Source organism: Dromiciops gliroides, chromosome 4, assembly GCF_019393635.1.
Source record: "Dromiciops gliroides isolate mDroGli1 chromosome 4, mDroGli1.pri, whole genome shotgun sequence".
Taxonomy (NCBI): domain Eukaryota; kingdom Metazoa; phylum Chordata; class Mammalia; order Microbiotheria; family Microbiotheriidae; genus Dromiciops; species Dromiciops gliroides.
In genome coordinates, this window is record NC_057864.1 from 51,617,001 (window position 1) to 51,634,250 (window position 17,250).

Here is a 17,250-nt window from a genome sequence, read left to right on the forward strand (position 1 = left end):
CATCCACAATTTCTTGGCTAGCCCTTCAACTGCAGAGGCCATGTTGGCAATCCTCTTCAGTCTAGTAGAAACATGCAGTTGAATTAATTCCAAGGAAATATTCTCAATCAATGCCCAAACTTATGAACTTAGGAAACATTCAGTCCATGATGTCTCAAAATCACTGTTACCCATGAGATGCAGTTCAGGAAATGTCCCTTTTCTGTCTAAAAAGGAAAATTCATGCATCATCTATCCTTGGAATTAAAACTATACCCCATTCCTCCACAGGAGTTTGAAATTTGCAAATATTGCCCATGAACTCTCCTCTCAGACTGAGTGGGCAGCCACACACATGTTAGCCTCTATCATGAGTTCCTGCAGGAAATTTTTGAGTGTCTCAGTTTCTGCCATCTGTTACCTGGGGAAGATTACTCTTAAGGTCTCTCCTTTCAGTTTATGTGCAAGTCATGTCTATTTTTGCCATTAACTTCTTCCACAAGTTACTATCACCTGAACTTTTGGGAAAGTTCATGGACATGGGCATTTTTCCCTGCCCTCCCCCCACCCCCTGAGATTTATAGATAGGTAAAGAGATAGACCACTTATTTATTATTGACTATGTGCCAAGCATGGTAGTAAATTCTACTGATACAAATAAAAGTAAGCAGTATAGTACCTGCCTTTTAAGAGCTTACATTATAATATGAGAATACAACAATTAGTCAATCACCAAACATCTATTATATGTGGGGCAATATGCTAAATGCTGGAACATGAAGAGGAATTGGAAAGGGAGGACAATTGGGAAAGGTACAAAGACATGTTGTAGATAGAAATGTCTGGAAGTAGCCTGGTAGCCCACATCTAGTCAAGGTAAGATGATGGCTCACCTGCCAGAGCTGAGGATGGATGGGTAGAGTCCAAGGTTGTAGTAGGGTAAATGAAGATATTGGACAGAGTACAGGTGGCATGGTGTGGAGATAACAGGGAAGAGCAAATGAATTGTACTATATGTTATGTTGTCTTCTCAGAGCCTAATAGATTCTTCAAGCTGATCTATTCATTTTTATAAATTAAACAGAAGAGCTAAGAGTCCACCCTCCTAAAATCTATCCAGATAATCATCTTGAATTCCTTGTTAGCTATCAGCAAGGCACCAAATGACATGACCCTACTCCACATGGAGATGCTTTAAGAGCAATCCCCAAACAAGGGCCCCATGCCTTTTCATCTACTTGGCTTAATCCAGGAACCCATAGAATTGGTCAAGTGTTGCCATGACAAATCTTCCCTTATAACTATTTCCCAGTTTGGGGAGTAAACAGTTTTATTAAGTAAAACCAGGTTGGAGCTGTAATCATATATAATGTCTTCTTATCATATTTTCTTTGGGTGTGACATATATTTTCACCTGTGCTTTCATTAGGTTAGAATGTAGTGGCTTGCAGAGGATTCTGAAATAACTGGTATTTCTTCTCTGTTAGGAGAAGGGGCCAACCATCACTATCAACTGCCAACCAAATTCTGCATACAGAGCTAGAAAGCCAGCTCAGCTTAAGCAACAAGGCAATATAGGTAAGACTTACATGAACTGATGTATAGTGAACTGAACAGAACCAGAACATTGTACACAATAATAGCAATATTGTAAGAACTGTGAATGATTTAGCAATGCTAAGCAATACAATGATCCAAGACAATCCCAAAGGACTAATGATGAAACATAGCGTCCACCTCCAGAGAATGAACTGATATTGATTGAATACAGACGGAAGCATGCTATTTTTCACTTTCTTTTTGTTCTTTTATTTGTCTTCTAATACAAAATTACTAATAAGGAAATGTTTTGCATAATTACACATGTATAACCTATATCTGATTGCTTACTGACTCAAGGTGGAGGGAGGGAGGGATAGAATTTGCAACCCAAAACTTTAAATAATAATGTTTAAAAAATACAAGTACAATTTCTCCCCACCTCCCCTACACACTGACAAATAAGTGCCTTCAAATAAACTCCCATTGGGGCAGCTAGGTGACACAGTGGATAAAGCACCGGCCCTGGATTCAGGAAGACCTGAGTTCAAATCTGGCATCAGACACTTGACATTCACTAGCTGTGTGACCCTGGGCAAGTCACTTTGCTTCACCAAAAAAAAAAAAAAAAAGCAAACAACAAAAGAAAATAAACTCCAATAACATCCTCTTATTTCAAAATCGCGGTGACAAAAAGAGCTCATGAGGTCATTGTTTCAGGTATATATAAAATAAATTTTCATATGACTAAAATATCCCCTTTCAACATCTCATCTTTGAAATCCTTGAATATGTATATGATTTTCATTGAATTGTGAAGCAATTTCTCTTCTTTTTATATTTATATTTTATTAATTTTTCAAAAATATTAAATTAACATGTTGAATAATAAAAGAGTCAATAAGATTATTTTAGAAGGTGTGCATACAAATAGAAGGAAAAAGCAGTTAATAGGTATAGAAAATTAGAACGATAATTTCAAATAGACAAATAGCCTAGTGTTTATTACACTTTTGTAGTTCACAGGAAACTAGTAAACTGTCACAGAATTCCTGTCCTCTTTCTGGCAATATATGGTGAAAGTTTAGAGGATGCAAAAGGAAGACTTATAGGTCTCTCAACTATTGAATACAAGTATTAAGGTTTTTTGTTTCTTTGTTTTTTACAGGGCAATGAGGATTAAGTGACTTGCCCAAGGTCACAGCGCTAGTGTCAAGTATCTGAGGCCAGATTTGAACTCAGGTCCTCCTGAATCCAGGGCCAATGCTTTATCCCCTGTGCCACCTAGCTGCCCCACAAGTATTAAGCATTTAAGTGAAACTTAAATCACTTCTAAACATGTGAGCAATCAATCTACTTTGCTAGCAGTAGTTTAAAAAAAACAACACTATGTACTTCAGGTGTCCTTGAGCCCTACCTCCTCATTTTTAACTCTACTTAGTTTACATTTTACTTACTGAGATTAATCATCCAGTTTGCTAAGCACATTGAAAATCATGAGTACTAACTATGTAAATGATGCCAGAAAATATATCCCCAAGTATAAAATAAAGCTCCAACTAGATAATGCTAATAAATATTAATGTATGGAGATAGCAAAAGGAATATTAAACAATTAAACAACCCCAAATAAGAATAATACATCTTCTGTCCTCAAGGCAGCCCCTGTGTAGTTTAGGTTTCCACAAATATTAATGAAAGAGATTCTGCAGATAGATATGGGAGAATCTTCAAATTTTATAACTGAACAGGAGTTAATAGAAACTATAGTCAAATAGGCAAATGATCAATTCAGTTGGGTATTAGAACTGGACTTGTTTTCATTGTACTGATGAAAGAAAATAGAAGTTAGTAGTAAAGTCACTAAATATCAAGGATGCTATTGAATTAGTTTGGAAAATCTTGTGAAATTCTTCATCTGTTTTTTTTTTAATTCTTCATTCTCTACAACAGATATTGGTATAGAAGTTATAATTCTCTTCATGAAGGTATTTTTGCTTATGATTTTCTTGATTGATATGAGGTAAGATCCTTGTAGAAGAGGATTCTAAAGGTTAAACTTCCATGAGAATAGCTAAATAAGTAGTTGTTAGTTCCTTTTTTTAAGGAAGACTTGGAATTTGAAAATATGAAAAAAATACTAACAATATGGAGTTAAAATAGAGTAATTCATACTAGCCAGCATGTAACAATTTCATGCCAGATATAACATATCTGGAGATAAGACATTTGGATTTAAGTTATTTATCTAAGAGATGAGGGGCAGCTGAGTGGCACAGTGTTTTGAGCTGGGCCTGGGGCAGAAAGACCTGAGTTCAAATCTGGTCTCAGACACTAACTAGCTGTGTGACCTTGGCCACGTCACAATCTTATTTGCCTGATTTCATATCTGTAAAATAAGTTGGAGAAGGAAATAGCAAATCACTTTAGCATATTTGCCAAGAAAACCCCAAATGGGGTCACAAAGAATAAACAACAGAAAAGCTATGAGATTATGAGCAAGGAACTGATATTCCCTGAGACTCAAACCATCAACTGTAAAAAGAAGATAATAATACATTATTACCTAATTATTATGGGGAAAATACTTTGCAAAGTTGAAAGATTACATAAATATGAGTTATTATTCCAGTCCAAAATATGGTCTGGACATTTATATATTTAATTTCTCTTATGTTGTCACTTTGATTGGCTAATAAATTATTAAATTTAAATTTTGGCATTGTACATAGAGCACCATACTAATTAAAACATTCCCTGCCACAGAGGTAGCTAATCTAAAGAAAGAGTCAGGAGATGAAGTTAAGAACATAGCAGGTCCTCTCTTCATTTTTTATCATTTCTTCAATTCTGCCTTTACTGTCAGATATTAGATCTTATACTTGAAGGATCTATAACTAATTCAGCCTAGCCAGCTCCTTCCACCAACACAGATTACACCGACTCATAACATCACAGAGCCTGCAGAGTTGTATAGTGGTCACATGACCTGGCTATTAAGCATCAGAGGTGGGATTTGAACCCTGGTCTTCATGATTCGGCACCAAATTGTTCTCTAAGTGAATTAAAAAAATACAAACAATCTCATTGGCTTATAGAAAATTGACGCAAACCTAGGTGATCTTTAAAAGACAGATTCAGAATTTGGCAGTTCAGATTTGGCCATGGCTTCTAGCAGTGACTTGCCTGAAGTAAGAAACGTCATCCATAAGTATAAGTGTTCATGGGGGCAGCTAGGTGGCACAGTGGACAAAGCACCAGCCCTGAATTCAGGAGAACCTGAGTTCAAATCCAGCCTTAGATGCTTGACACTTACTAGCTGTGTGACCCTGGGCAAGTCACTTATCCCTCATTGCCCTGCAAAATATATATCTATATCTATATCTATACATATATATGTATATATGTACACATATTTATATACACACACATTATATATATATACACACACACATTATATATATATACACACATATTTATATACACACACATTTTATATATATGTGTGTGTGTGTGTGTGTGAGTGTTCATGGATTTTAGAGAATTAAAGGCACAATTGAGAGAACAGAGACATAGTCTCCAGTCATATAATAATAGCTTTCATTTCTGTAGCCCTTTATATTTGCAAAAAACTTTACAAATATTATTCCACTTTATCCTCATAACAACCCTGGGAGGTAGGTACCATCATTACTCCCATTTTATAAGTGAGGAAACTGAGGCAAATGAGAAAACCAAGGCCAACAGAGATTAAGTGCCTTACCCAGGATCACATAGCTAATAAGTGTATGAGGCAGGATATGAACTCAAGTCTTCTCAACTCCAGGTCCATTTTTCTATCCACTGTGTGACATATCTACTTCTCTACAGAAAGGTGGTCACTTGACAAAGGAAGCAATATGGGGGGAATAGTATCCCAACAGCAAAGAAAAGAGTAGGGTCTCAATTCAAGAGATAATAAGCTTTAGTAATCAAGAATTTAACTGTTGAGTGGAGCAAACTTAGACCACTCAGCTGAGGAACCTAGCAGAGATAATAAAAGAGAGCTGAATAAGAACTCTAGGAAGAGAGAGGTCTTGCAGTACCAGTGGTTGTGAGTCACTTTTGTCACATGTATATCCTTCACTTAGGAGTCACAACCCTGGTACTCTAAGTTTGAGCCCACTTTAATCATGAGTCCTCTACATATCTGAATGAGAATGAACCACTGAGGGTGTATGGGAGAGGGGATGCTTTATAGTTACTGCTTCTACAATACCATTTTAAATATTTACTGTTATCAATAAATGTTCATTAGAAGTTTATAAGCTATAGTTTGGAAAAAGCTAGCTCTGGAACCTGAGATTGAAGCAACCTTCTGGAAAACCAAACTTGCCAGTGAGAATGTTGAGGAGTATAACACAGGGAATGTTACATATAGAACAAAGTATGTATTATGTTATATTACACTATACTGTATTACATAACATTGTATTATTTTGCATTGTGTTGCATCATATAGCATATCATATGACACTGTATTGTTATGTTATTTTATATTATATTATATTGCATTATTGTAACATAAAATATATCATGTCATATTTTCTCATATGCCTTGTCATGTTATATTATATTATGAATATTCTATTGCTAAACAAAGAATGGGACTCTTTAATAGCACGCATAGAAAGAAAGTCCCCTTAACATCATAATACTGAGACCATTTCAGAAGTCCAATGAGCTAGAATGGGTTTGGGGGCAGAGGAGGTATTATAAACTTTTGCATTTGTAATGAAAGTGAGAGATGGACAGATGAACAATCCTAATGTGCTATTTGTTACCCACAAAATATTAAAAGAAGCAACTAAAAGACTTCATTGCATTGGACAGGAGGACCAAAAGTCACAAAGGGGTCTGATGTTTTAATAACATCTTGAAAATTATTTTTCTTCATTTTTTGCCATTTATGAGATTTTATTTTTCACATATGAAGTAAATTCAATTCCTACATTATATTATGTATATAGTATATTATGCTATGGTATTGTAAATTAAGGACAAAAAATAAAAGTTGTTAAATATTCATGAGTTTTGGCTCAGCCTACACTATTTTTCTCTTTCATCTTTTCTTCCTTTCTTTTTTCTTTCTGTCTCTTTCTATCTTTCTGTCTTTCTATTCAAGTCTTCTTGTACAACATGACTAATATGGGAATGTTTTACATGATTGCACAAGCACAAACTATATCAGATTACTTATCATCTCAAGAAAGGGCAAGGGGGGGAAGAGAAAATTTGGAACTCAAAACTTTTTTTAAAAGAATGTTAAAAATTGGTTTTACATGAAATCAGGGGAAATAAAATATTTTTAAAAGCTGTTATAAAAATAGTATAAAAAGACTTCATTGCATTAGACCAAAAAAAATCTATCTTTTACTGAGATCATAATAATTTTTGCTGCAAAATTCCAGTTTTAGTACATAACTTGAAAATTCATGAAGCATTCCAAGTTGTCTCCACAAAATTTCTGCATAAAGGTCTAGAATTTAAATTTGCACAACTGAAAAATATTAGAAAAACATGTTTTCTGGTTAAATTTAATAAAAGAAAGATTAATAAATGCACAATATGTCTCTGAATAATGGTTGAATCAGTTGTGGTATATGAATAGGGTGGGGTACTATCATGCTGTAAGAAATGAGGAAATAGATCATTTCAAAAAGATATGAAACAATTTATATGAACTGATATAGAGTGAAGGGAATAAAACCAGAAGACCAAATTATACTATAATATACATATAAAAATGAAGAATTTTGAGGAATTTTATAAACTAATGAAAAATGAATTAGGAAAACCCAAATAATTTACATAATGACACTATAAAATGAAACATTTTGAAAGCTATAAAAATTATGATCAATACAATGATCATTCATAATTCCAGAAGACCAATAATGGAATATGCTATCTATTAAAGAGAGATGATGAATTTAGAGGGTAGACTGATATATAGATATAGATATATACAAACATTGGAGGAATTTGTTTTGCTTGACTATGCATATTTATTATGAGAAATTGTGGGATTATCCCCTATTTTATTGGGATGAGGTGGGATGGAGAGAAAATAGATTTCTGATATTTTTGTTAAATAGCGAAGTAGGAATGTCACCAATGTGCAATGTTACATGTACTTTTAGATGAGGTCCCTATGTTATTACAAAGCAATAGTAATCTATAAAGGTTAGTAATACAAAAAAAAAACCACATCAATAAAACAAAGTATAAAAAAAGATACATGAGGAACTGCTTGAAATTTATAAGAATAAGAGCCATCCCTCAACTGACAAATGGTCAAATGATAGGAAGAGGAAGTTCTCAGAGGAAAATATCTTAACTATCTATAGGTGTATGAAAAATGATCAATGCAATGGCCATCCATGATTCCAGAGGACTAATGATGGTCTATGCTACCTACCGAATGACAGATGAATTCATGATTCAGAATAAGTTTGATTTTTGGACATGGTCAGTGTGGGCATTTGTTTTGCTGGACAATGAATACTTGTTAAAAAGGTTTTGGGGTTTTTTTAATGAATGGGGGTAGGAAGGAGAAAAATAAATTCTTGTTAATTTGAAAATCAAATAAAATCTAAAAAGAAAATGAAATGACCAGATGTGGCAGTACCTACCTATAAACCCTGATACTGAGTAAAGCTAAGGCTGATGGACTACTTGAGCTAGGGATTTCTGTAGTGCAGTAGGGCTGAAACTGATCCAGTGCCCACATAAAATGTGTAAGCAAAATTATGAGCCCCAGAGACTATTGGTCACCAGTTTGCCTAAGGAGGGACAATTGGACCCAGATTAGAAATGGAGCAGGTCAAAGCTTCCAGGTCAATTAGCAGTGGAATTTGTCTAGTGGGTGGCCACTGAACTTCATGCCTGGTCCAGAAAAGAAAGAGAAGAGAAGGGAAGAGAAGAGGAGGGGAGGGGAGGAAAGGGAAATGAAGAATTAAATGTCATCATTAGTATATTGTTGTTATTATTGTTCTGTCATTTCAGTCATGTCCAACTCTTTCTGACCCAATGTGAAGTTTTCTTCAAAAAGATACTTGAGTGGTTTGCCATATCCTTCTCCAGTTCATTTTACAAATGAGGAAACTGAGGCAAATGTGGTTAAGTGACTTACCCAGGTCACATAGCAAGTATTTGAAACCAAATTTCAACTCAGTAAGATGAGTCTTTCTGACTCCAGGCCTGCCATTCTATCTACTGTGCAACCTAATTGCCTCTCCTTAAGTATACTGTCAGACAATTCTCTTTCCTTCAGAAAATTTAGCAGAAATAACAGTTAACATTTATACAATTTAAGGTTTAAAAAATGCTTTACATATGTTTTCTCATTTTCTCCTCACATTCACCCTGTGAGGTAGGCTGTATTATTATCCCCATTTAATAGATGAGTAAACTGAGGTAAAGTTGAATGATTTGACATGGGGCACATAGGTTATAAGTATCTGTGGAGAGATTTGAACTTAGATTTTTCTGACTGTCTAGTCTAGTGCTCTACCTATTACATTACCCTTCTTGGTAAAACCTATGAGTCCTATAGGACTACAGAGAACAAAACAGAAGACAATCTAGTGTGTTTTAGTAATAATTTTATACTTCAGTGAACACAATCTCATTTGGGAGACATTGCAGAATAGCGGAAAGAGCCATGTCAAATCCTGCCTCTAACTCAGCTAGCTGGCACCATTGATAGGGCACTGGCCTTTGGTGTCAAGGAGGCTTCGGTTCAACTCCTACCTCAGACACTTCCTTGCTTTGTAACTCTGGAATAGTCACATAGCCTCTCAGTCTCATGTTATTCATCTATAAAATGTGAGTCTTGTATCTGATGGCATCTGAGTTCCCCTCAACCTGTAAATCTATGATTCTCTACCATAATTATATGTATGATCTTGGGAAAGACATGATATCTCCGTTAGTCTCAGCTTCCTAATATCTAAAGGCAGAGAGTTAAATTGGACGGCCTCTAGTACTTCTTCCATCTCCTCCTGGATGAGTCTATAGTTTGAGTATTGAGCCTGGATTAGGTAGGGATTTGGAAACTGGGGCCAAGTTTCACAAAATGTGGTAGGCAGCATAAAATGAATATTCAGATCACCTTTTTAAAGCAAATTCATTTGGTCAGGGAAGAGAATTAGGAACATGGTAGAAATACAGAAACCTAGATCACTGGACAAGGGTACCTCAATTCTACTAATAGAGGAGCTATATAAAGGGATAGGATAAAAAGCAAGGCAGGATTGATTTGGGAGGAGGAAGGAAGGGGACAGTGCTGGAGCAAAATAAGCCATCTGGTAACTTCCTATCTTAAATAATTATCTCTGCTAACATATATGTGCTCTATTGTGTTTTTACATAGCTATTTGCATAGAATATAAGGCCGCTGAGGGTAGGAAATGTCTTTTCCCTTTTTCTGTATCCCCAGGACTTAGCACAGTCCCTGGAACATAGTAGGCACTTAATAAATGCTAGTTGACTGACTGCTTTGTGACTCTAGGCAAGTCATGTAACCTCTCAATGCTCCAGGTAATTTTCTACATATTATAAATTATTCCAGTTGTTGATCTTCATTGGTAAAGGGAATTTCCTCACTGGGGTTTCCCTAGATCAGTGAAATCACTGGTCTTATCCAATATATACAATCCCCCTTACTCTACTCCCCACCTACCACCTCCATGTAAGCACCTTAGGAAGAAGGGTGATATTTTTCATTTTTCCCTTATACTCCCAGTACCAGCAAAGTCATTTGCATCAACATTTAATAAATGTTTAATTGAATAAAATTGACCTGAATTCAAAAAGTTAATTGAACCAAACAGAATGAATCTTTATCACAGAATAACTTTGTATTTCCTGACCTTTATACATATTGTAGAGATCCATCTTGGTGTAGTGGCTGGAGAGAAGGCCTCCAAAGCCAAGAGGACCTGGGTTCAAGTCCCAACTCTGACATATGCTGGCTGTTTGAATCACTGAATACTCTAGGCATCTTTCTAAGACTATAAATTGTAGAGAAGGTGAAGACTCGCAGTGATATAGGAATAGAGGAAGTTTGCCCTGACTGTGAGTTTCTCATACTAATGACTTGGAAGATCTACTCCTTATTATCATTACTGAATTACTTCAGCTTCTTGCTTATGGCACTGGGAGGACTGTGTAAAAGGAAAAAGGAAAAAACAGCTAACAATTATGCAGCTATGCCATAATTATTACCCTTTGGAGGGGGAGGGGGGAACCTGGAATCCTTAGAAGCCACAGGATAGAACATGGGCCATTTGGAAGTGGTTTCAAGTTTCTCAATGAACTTCTATACAGTTCACAGCTTTCAGCCTCAAGAAAAGGCCAATTATTAATCCTCTAATTATCCAGCCTTATCACAGCTATCCACACATGCTGACTATGGGGAGAGTTGTAGACGATATTGTTTTCATTAGTGTGACCAAAGGGAAATTTAATTAGAGATACATCTCTTGAATGGACAAGGGAAAATATATGGATTAACAAATTAATCCTAATACTTAATTACATTTAATGTTTTGCAATTCTGGATAGGAAATATTGACACTCTAAACAATCCCTTTTTAAAAATCTGTCCTCTTTTATATAATAAATTCAAACACTATTTTTGAAGGGAGGTGGCAGAGGAAAGCGAGTTATGCTTCCTGTAGCTTTTATACTAAACAGGAAGAAATAATCAACATAGTTTACCCTGGACTGTGTCAGTCCTTGGCCATGTACCATAAATGAAGGTATTTGGAACAACACAAGCAGATCTACAGGTAACAAAACCAGAAATATGCTCTGATGCAGAGATAAGGAAGTGTGTGACTAAATGAATCCAGGTAAACCAAAAATAGAGTCAAAGAAAGAAACCAGAGTGGGTAATTTAAAGAGATAGCCATGAATGCATTATGCAGCTGACGTATCCAAAGCATCAACTCGATTTCTCCTCTATAAAAAATAATAATAATGTCTGTCTTTCTCACTTTGTCTCTGTCTCTCTGTTTTGCAGTCCTTTCTATACTTGAGCATGCAGGATGTAAGATAATTCACGTATTTTCATGGCAGGTTTTTTCAGATGTATATAAATAAGGGCTGGATCTGCATCTCAAAAACACCCAACAAGCCCTTTATTTGTTTTTCCTATAGCTTCCCTATTATTGTTTTGACATCTAGGGAAACAGATGCATGTTTGTCATTTGGGAAGGCATGCAGCTGTTCCACAGAATTCTCTCCAGCAAGCCTCAGTTTTCTGATTAAATTAAAGAAACAATGTCATCTCTTCCACACACTCAGGTACCCCAAGAAACAGAAAACAGAAATTAATGAGTGAAGCTGATATAATCGAGGACTTTGTAGGCTTGGACTAAATCAATCCAAAAGGAGCTCATTGCAGAGTAATGTATGCTAATGTAATTTGCCTTACATAAGGAATGAGGTAGGAAGCTGAACTGTGCTCTGGGCTGTGATGCATGTAGGAGGCCAATGGTGGACCCAGCAGCTGGGCACTTCAGTAAGAATGCATAATGCAAAGGGGCGGGGGAGGAATAACTTCTGTCTGTTCTCACTAATCATCTCCAAACCTACAGCTCATAGACCAGTTGTGCCTGACCTTGTGTTTGTTGCAAGGCATGTTTGAAGAATAAATACTTTCAGGACCTGTCACTAGAAAGATGGAACCTGTTGCTTTAGTGAAAGGTGACCATTAGCTGTTTCTATCGCCTGGGTTTGGGGTAATTCTAACTTTCAAATACCTCAGAAAAGATTGAGTTCATCAAGAATTTGTAAGTTTATTAATGTAACATTCTCTGAGGACATAATGGTATGTTTTAGATGAATGTTGGATATAAATTCTAAACAGGTGGAAGAAACAGCAGGAGGGCAATATAAGGCTGTCAGCAGGGGGCTAGCCTATCAAGTTGGAGAAGATGAATCGCAGGGGTTGGTGGAGAAGTCAATCAGATTTGCCAAGATGAACATTTTGATATACGAAAGGAGTATGAACACCCAATACATTATACAAATAGAGAGTATATGTCCATATGCCTACAGCTCCTAATAACCCTGAAACTCTCTGCAATCCACTACCTGCCAATTAAAAGAATAGGGCACTTTTGTAAAACATAATTTTCATTTCTTAACCAATTCCAAATTTTTGTTTTTTTTATCAGGGAACAGTATTATGTTTTAATTATTCTCATTGCTTTTATAATAGGCCTACTTGGGATATCACTATTGCCATTGGCTGAAACAGAGGTGAATAGAAAGGCAATAGATCTCATATCCATCCCAGCCAAATATACCTAGAGAAGGGAGAGTTTCTGCCATCTTCTAGCTATGCACAAATACTTCAATCAAGAAACAGTAGGAGGAGCTGGAGTCAAGATGATGGAGGAGAGGCTGTGACTCCCAGAAGCTCCCAATAAACCTGTCCACTCACTCCCAAATAGTGCCATTAAAAAAAAAAGAACCCAAAGTAGCCTAATTCACATAAGAACAGAGTGAGACTATTTTCCAGTCAAAGATGGCAACTGGGATCACCTGCTGATCAGGCTGAGAGAGGAGCTCATTACAGAGTCCAGATCCAGCCAGGAACAGACTGCGCTTCCAGCACCACAGGAGTTTTTGGCACCAGGTGCTTCTTCTGAGGCTCAGCTCACAGACCAGTGAGGGGGTTCAGCAGTTGGTCGGAGTGAAGTGTCTGCAGTCTCTGCTGGAGTTGGGGCAAAGCGCCCTGGTTCTGAACTAGTGGTGGCCCAGTTGGGGAGGGGCACAGGCACACCAAGCTTCTGACCATAGAGAATCAGATTTCAATCAGACATCTACTTCCAAGTTGAGATGAGTAATCAAAGAAAGCAGCAGACTATAGAAAGCTTTTTTGGGGGGTGAAGTAGACCAGAATACACCCTCAGAAGAAGGTAATAACAAAGTCAAAGCTCCAATGTCCAAAGCTTCCAAGAGAAATATGAATTGGTCTCAAGCCATGAAAGCACTCAAAAAGGACTTTGAAGAGAAAGTAGGAGAGATAGAATGAAAATTTAAAGAGATGGAGGAAAGAATGGAAAGAGAAAAGAGAGTGATGAAGGAGGGTCATGAGAAAAAAGTCAACAGCTTGAAAAGCCAAATGGGAAAGGAGATACAAAAGGACTCTGAAAAAAACAATTGTCTAAGAATTAGGGTTGAACAAATGGAAGCTAGTGACTTTATAAGAAACCAAGACACAGTAAAGCAAATCCAATTGAATAAAAAAATAGAGGGAAATATGAACTATCTCTGTGGAAAAACAACTGACTTGGAAAATTGATCCAGAAGAAATTATTTGAAAATCATTGGACTACCTGAAAACCATGATCAAAGTAAGGGTTTAGACATAATCTTTCAAGAAATTATCAGGGAAAATTGCCCTGATGTTCTAGAAGCATAAGGCAAAATAGAAATTGAAAGAATCCACTAATAACATCATGAAAGAGATCCCAAAAGGAAAACTTCCAGGAATATTATAGTCAAATTTCAGAGACCCCAGGTCAAGGAGAAAATATTGCAAGCAGCTTTAAAAAAAAGGAATTCATATACTGTGGAGCTAAAATAAGGTTAAAATAAGATCTAGCAGCATCTACATGAAATGACAAGAGGGCATGGAATATGATATTCCAGAGGGCAAAAGAACTGAGTCTACAACCAAAAATCACCTACCCAGCAAAACTTATATAACCTTTCAGGGAAAAAAATGGGACTTCAATGAAAAAGAGGACTTTCAGGCATTTGTGATGAAAAGACCTGAACTGAATAGAAAATTTGACTTTCAAATACAAGACTCTAGAGAAGCATAAAAAGGTAAACCGGAAAAAGAAATCATGAGGGACATTAAAAGATTAAACTGTTTACATTCTTAAATGGAAAGATAATAATTCCAACTCATAATAACTTTTTCAGTATTAGGGCAGCTGAAAGGAATATACTTAGACAGAGGGCACAGATGTGAATTGAATATGAAGGGATGATATCTGTAAAACATTTTTCCTTGTTTTGTGTGGGATAGGAAGAGTAAGCTGAGTAATGTCTGGGGCAGGATATGGGCTCGGGGCCTCCTTAGTCCAGGGCTGGTGCTTTGTCCACTGTGTCACCTAGCTGACCCATGATAACATCTTCAAAATTAAGTTAAGGGAAAGAAAAAAATAATAAAGTTCCCTGCTGGACATAAAAAATAAATAAAAAAGTCAAGGGATAAAAGGAATGTACTGGAAGAAAGGGAAAGGGAGAAGTTGACTGGGGAAAAGTAGCTCACATGAAAGAAACAAGAAAAAGCTTATGGAGTAGAGGGGAAGATGGGGAAGGAGTGAGGGAGTGAGTGAACCATACTCTCATCAGAATTGGCTCGAAGAGGGAATGACATACACACTGAAGTGGGCATAGTAATATATTGTGCCCTGAGGGAAAGTGGGAGGGGAACAAGATAGGGGATAGGGGAGAGGAAAGTAAGGAAGGGAAGACTGGGGGAGAGGACAGTCAAAAGCAAAACACTTTCAAGGAGGGATAGGGTGTTGGAAGATAGAAAATAGAGTAAATATCAAGGGGAGGGAGTAAGATGGCGGGTAATACAGCTAGCAATAGTAACTGTGAAAGAAATGATGAGCAGGATGATATCAGAAGGACGTATGAAAAATGCAAACCATCAACAGAGAAAGAACTGATGGTATCTGAATACACATTGAAGTATAATTTTATTTGTTAGCTCCTTTTTCTAAATGTATTTTGTCTATTTTCTTTCACAATCTGACTAATGAGAAGATGTTTTGCATAACTGTATATATATGACTTATACTGAATTGCTGGATTTCATAGGGAGGGACAAGGAAGGAGGGAGGAAGAAAATTTAGAACACAAAGTTTTAAAAAATCAATGTGAAGGGGGCAGTTAGGTGGCACAGTGGATAAAGCAGTAGCTCTGCATTCAGGAGGACCTTAGTTCAAATCTGGCCTCAGACACTTGACACTTACTAGCTGTGTGACCCTGGGCAAGTCACTTAACCCCCCTTGCCCCACCAAAAAAAAAATAGTATAGGAAAAATCAATGTATAAAGAAACAAAAGGAATCTGTTCTGATGTCATGCTCCCAGTAGGAGAATATAAATATTTCCATAGCCTTCTATTGTCCCTCAAAAAAAGTTATTTTTGCCAAGTTGGCAGGAACTTACAGCAGGTTCGGTTTTAATGAAAAACTTGATTTTAGTATTCTTCCCCCAAAAAAACTAAGAAATTCAATCTGAATAAAGCTCTTGCTTAATTTCTTGTTTGTTGTTTTACACTTTTGTCTGACTCTTCATGACCCTTCATTTAGGGTTTGCTTGGCAAAGATACTGGAGTGGGTTGCCATTTTCTTTTCCAGCTCATTTTACATATGAGGAAACTGAGGCAAAGATGGTTAAATGACTTGCCCATGGTCATATAGTTAGCAGTATGAGGTTGGATTTGAACTTAGGTCTTCCTGACTTCAGGCCTGACGTTCAATCTACTGAGCCACCTAGTGAGTCTATATTAATTTAGCATCCTTAAAAGCACTGGTTCAGGGGCCATCTTCTATGTAAAGTCTTTCCTGAAATTCCCCCCAAATAGCTCAGTTTTAGTGCTTTCTCCCTTTTGAAATTCCTTTGCCTTACTTTGTATGTGCGAGACAGTGCGGTATAGAGATTAAAGAAGTGACCTAGGAGTCAGCAAGATGTGTATTCAAGGCCTATCTCTGACCCACCCTTGGCTGATCAAGTCATTTAACTTCTTGGTATCCCTGGAAAATTCTCAAAGACTATATCAGATGAAGACAAAGAGGTGATCTGAATTAGTAAAGAATTGAAGCGCCTTGAGAGCAGGGCTTCTTTTTTTTAATATCTAGTAACTAGCAGGCACTTAAGTGTGATACTGGGGGGAACAACTGTGAATTTAAAATCAGAAGAGCTATTTTCATTTTCTGGTTCTCTTACAATAATAACTTTTTCTTGTTCCTTAGCTTCCTCCTTTGTAGAATAAATGGTAGGGACTAGATGTACTCCAAAGTCCAATCTTTCTCCATATTCTCTGATTCAGTGAGCCGTTAATTGGATTAATTAAAGTATAGTGAGTGTGTCTGGGTCTCTTTCAATGCCCAATTGGTATCTAAATGACATACTACTTTCATTTTTTACAGATGAACAAATTGAGGCCCACAGAGGTCATGTCTTGCCCAGTGTCACTTCTCTCATATCTTAAGGACATTGACCTTGTGTATTTTTGGGGGGGATGTACAATATTTTCATAAGAACTCCTATCTAAAAATCTGCCCACTTGTGTAACAGAATTTTCACTAGCATAAGAATCAAGTAACAAACATTATCTTAGGAAAGCATGTAGATCTCAGAAATATCTGTGAATTATCTCCTGGACTTCTCAGTGACTACAGTCCCAGAATGTAAAGAATCCTGCAATTACATGTTGTATCTTATGGCCTTTCTGTGCAGCAATCCCACTGGTTATCCACCAACTTGCTGCCAGGATTGAGTTAATTCATTGACTTATTTGGCACTTCTTTTTTGTTACTTGGCTGTCTGGAATGCTAGCCACTAATGTTTGGCTAGCTCCTGCCTAAGCATCTGCCAGACATGGCGTCCACCTGCTAGACTGGTCAATGGTTCCAGCAGTTTTCTAT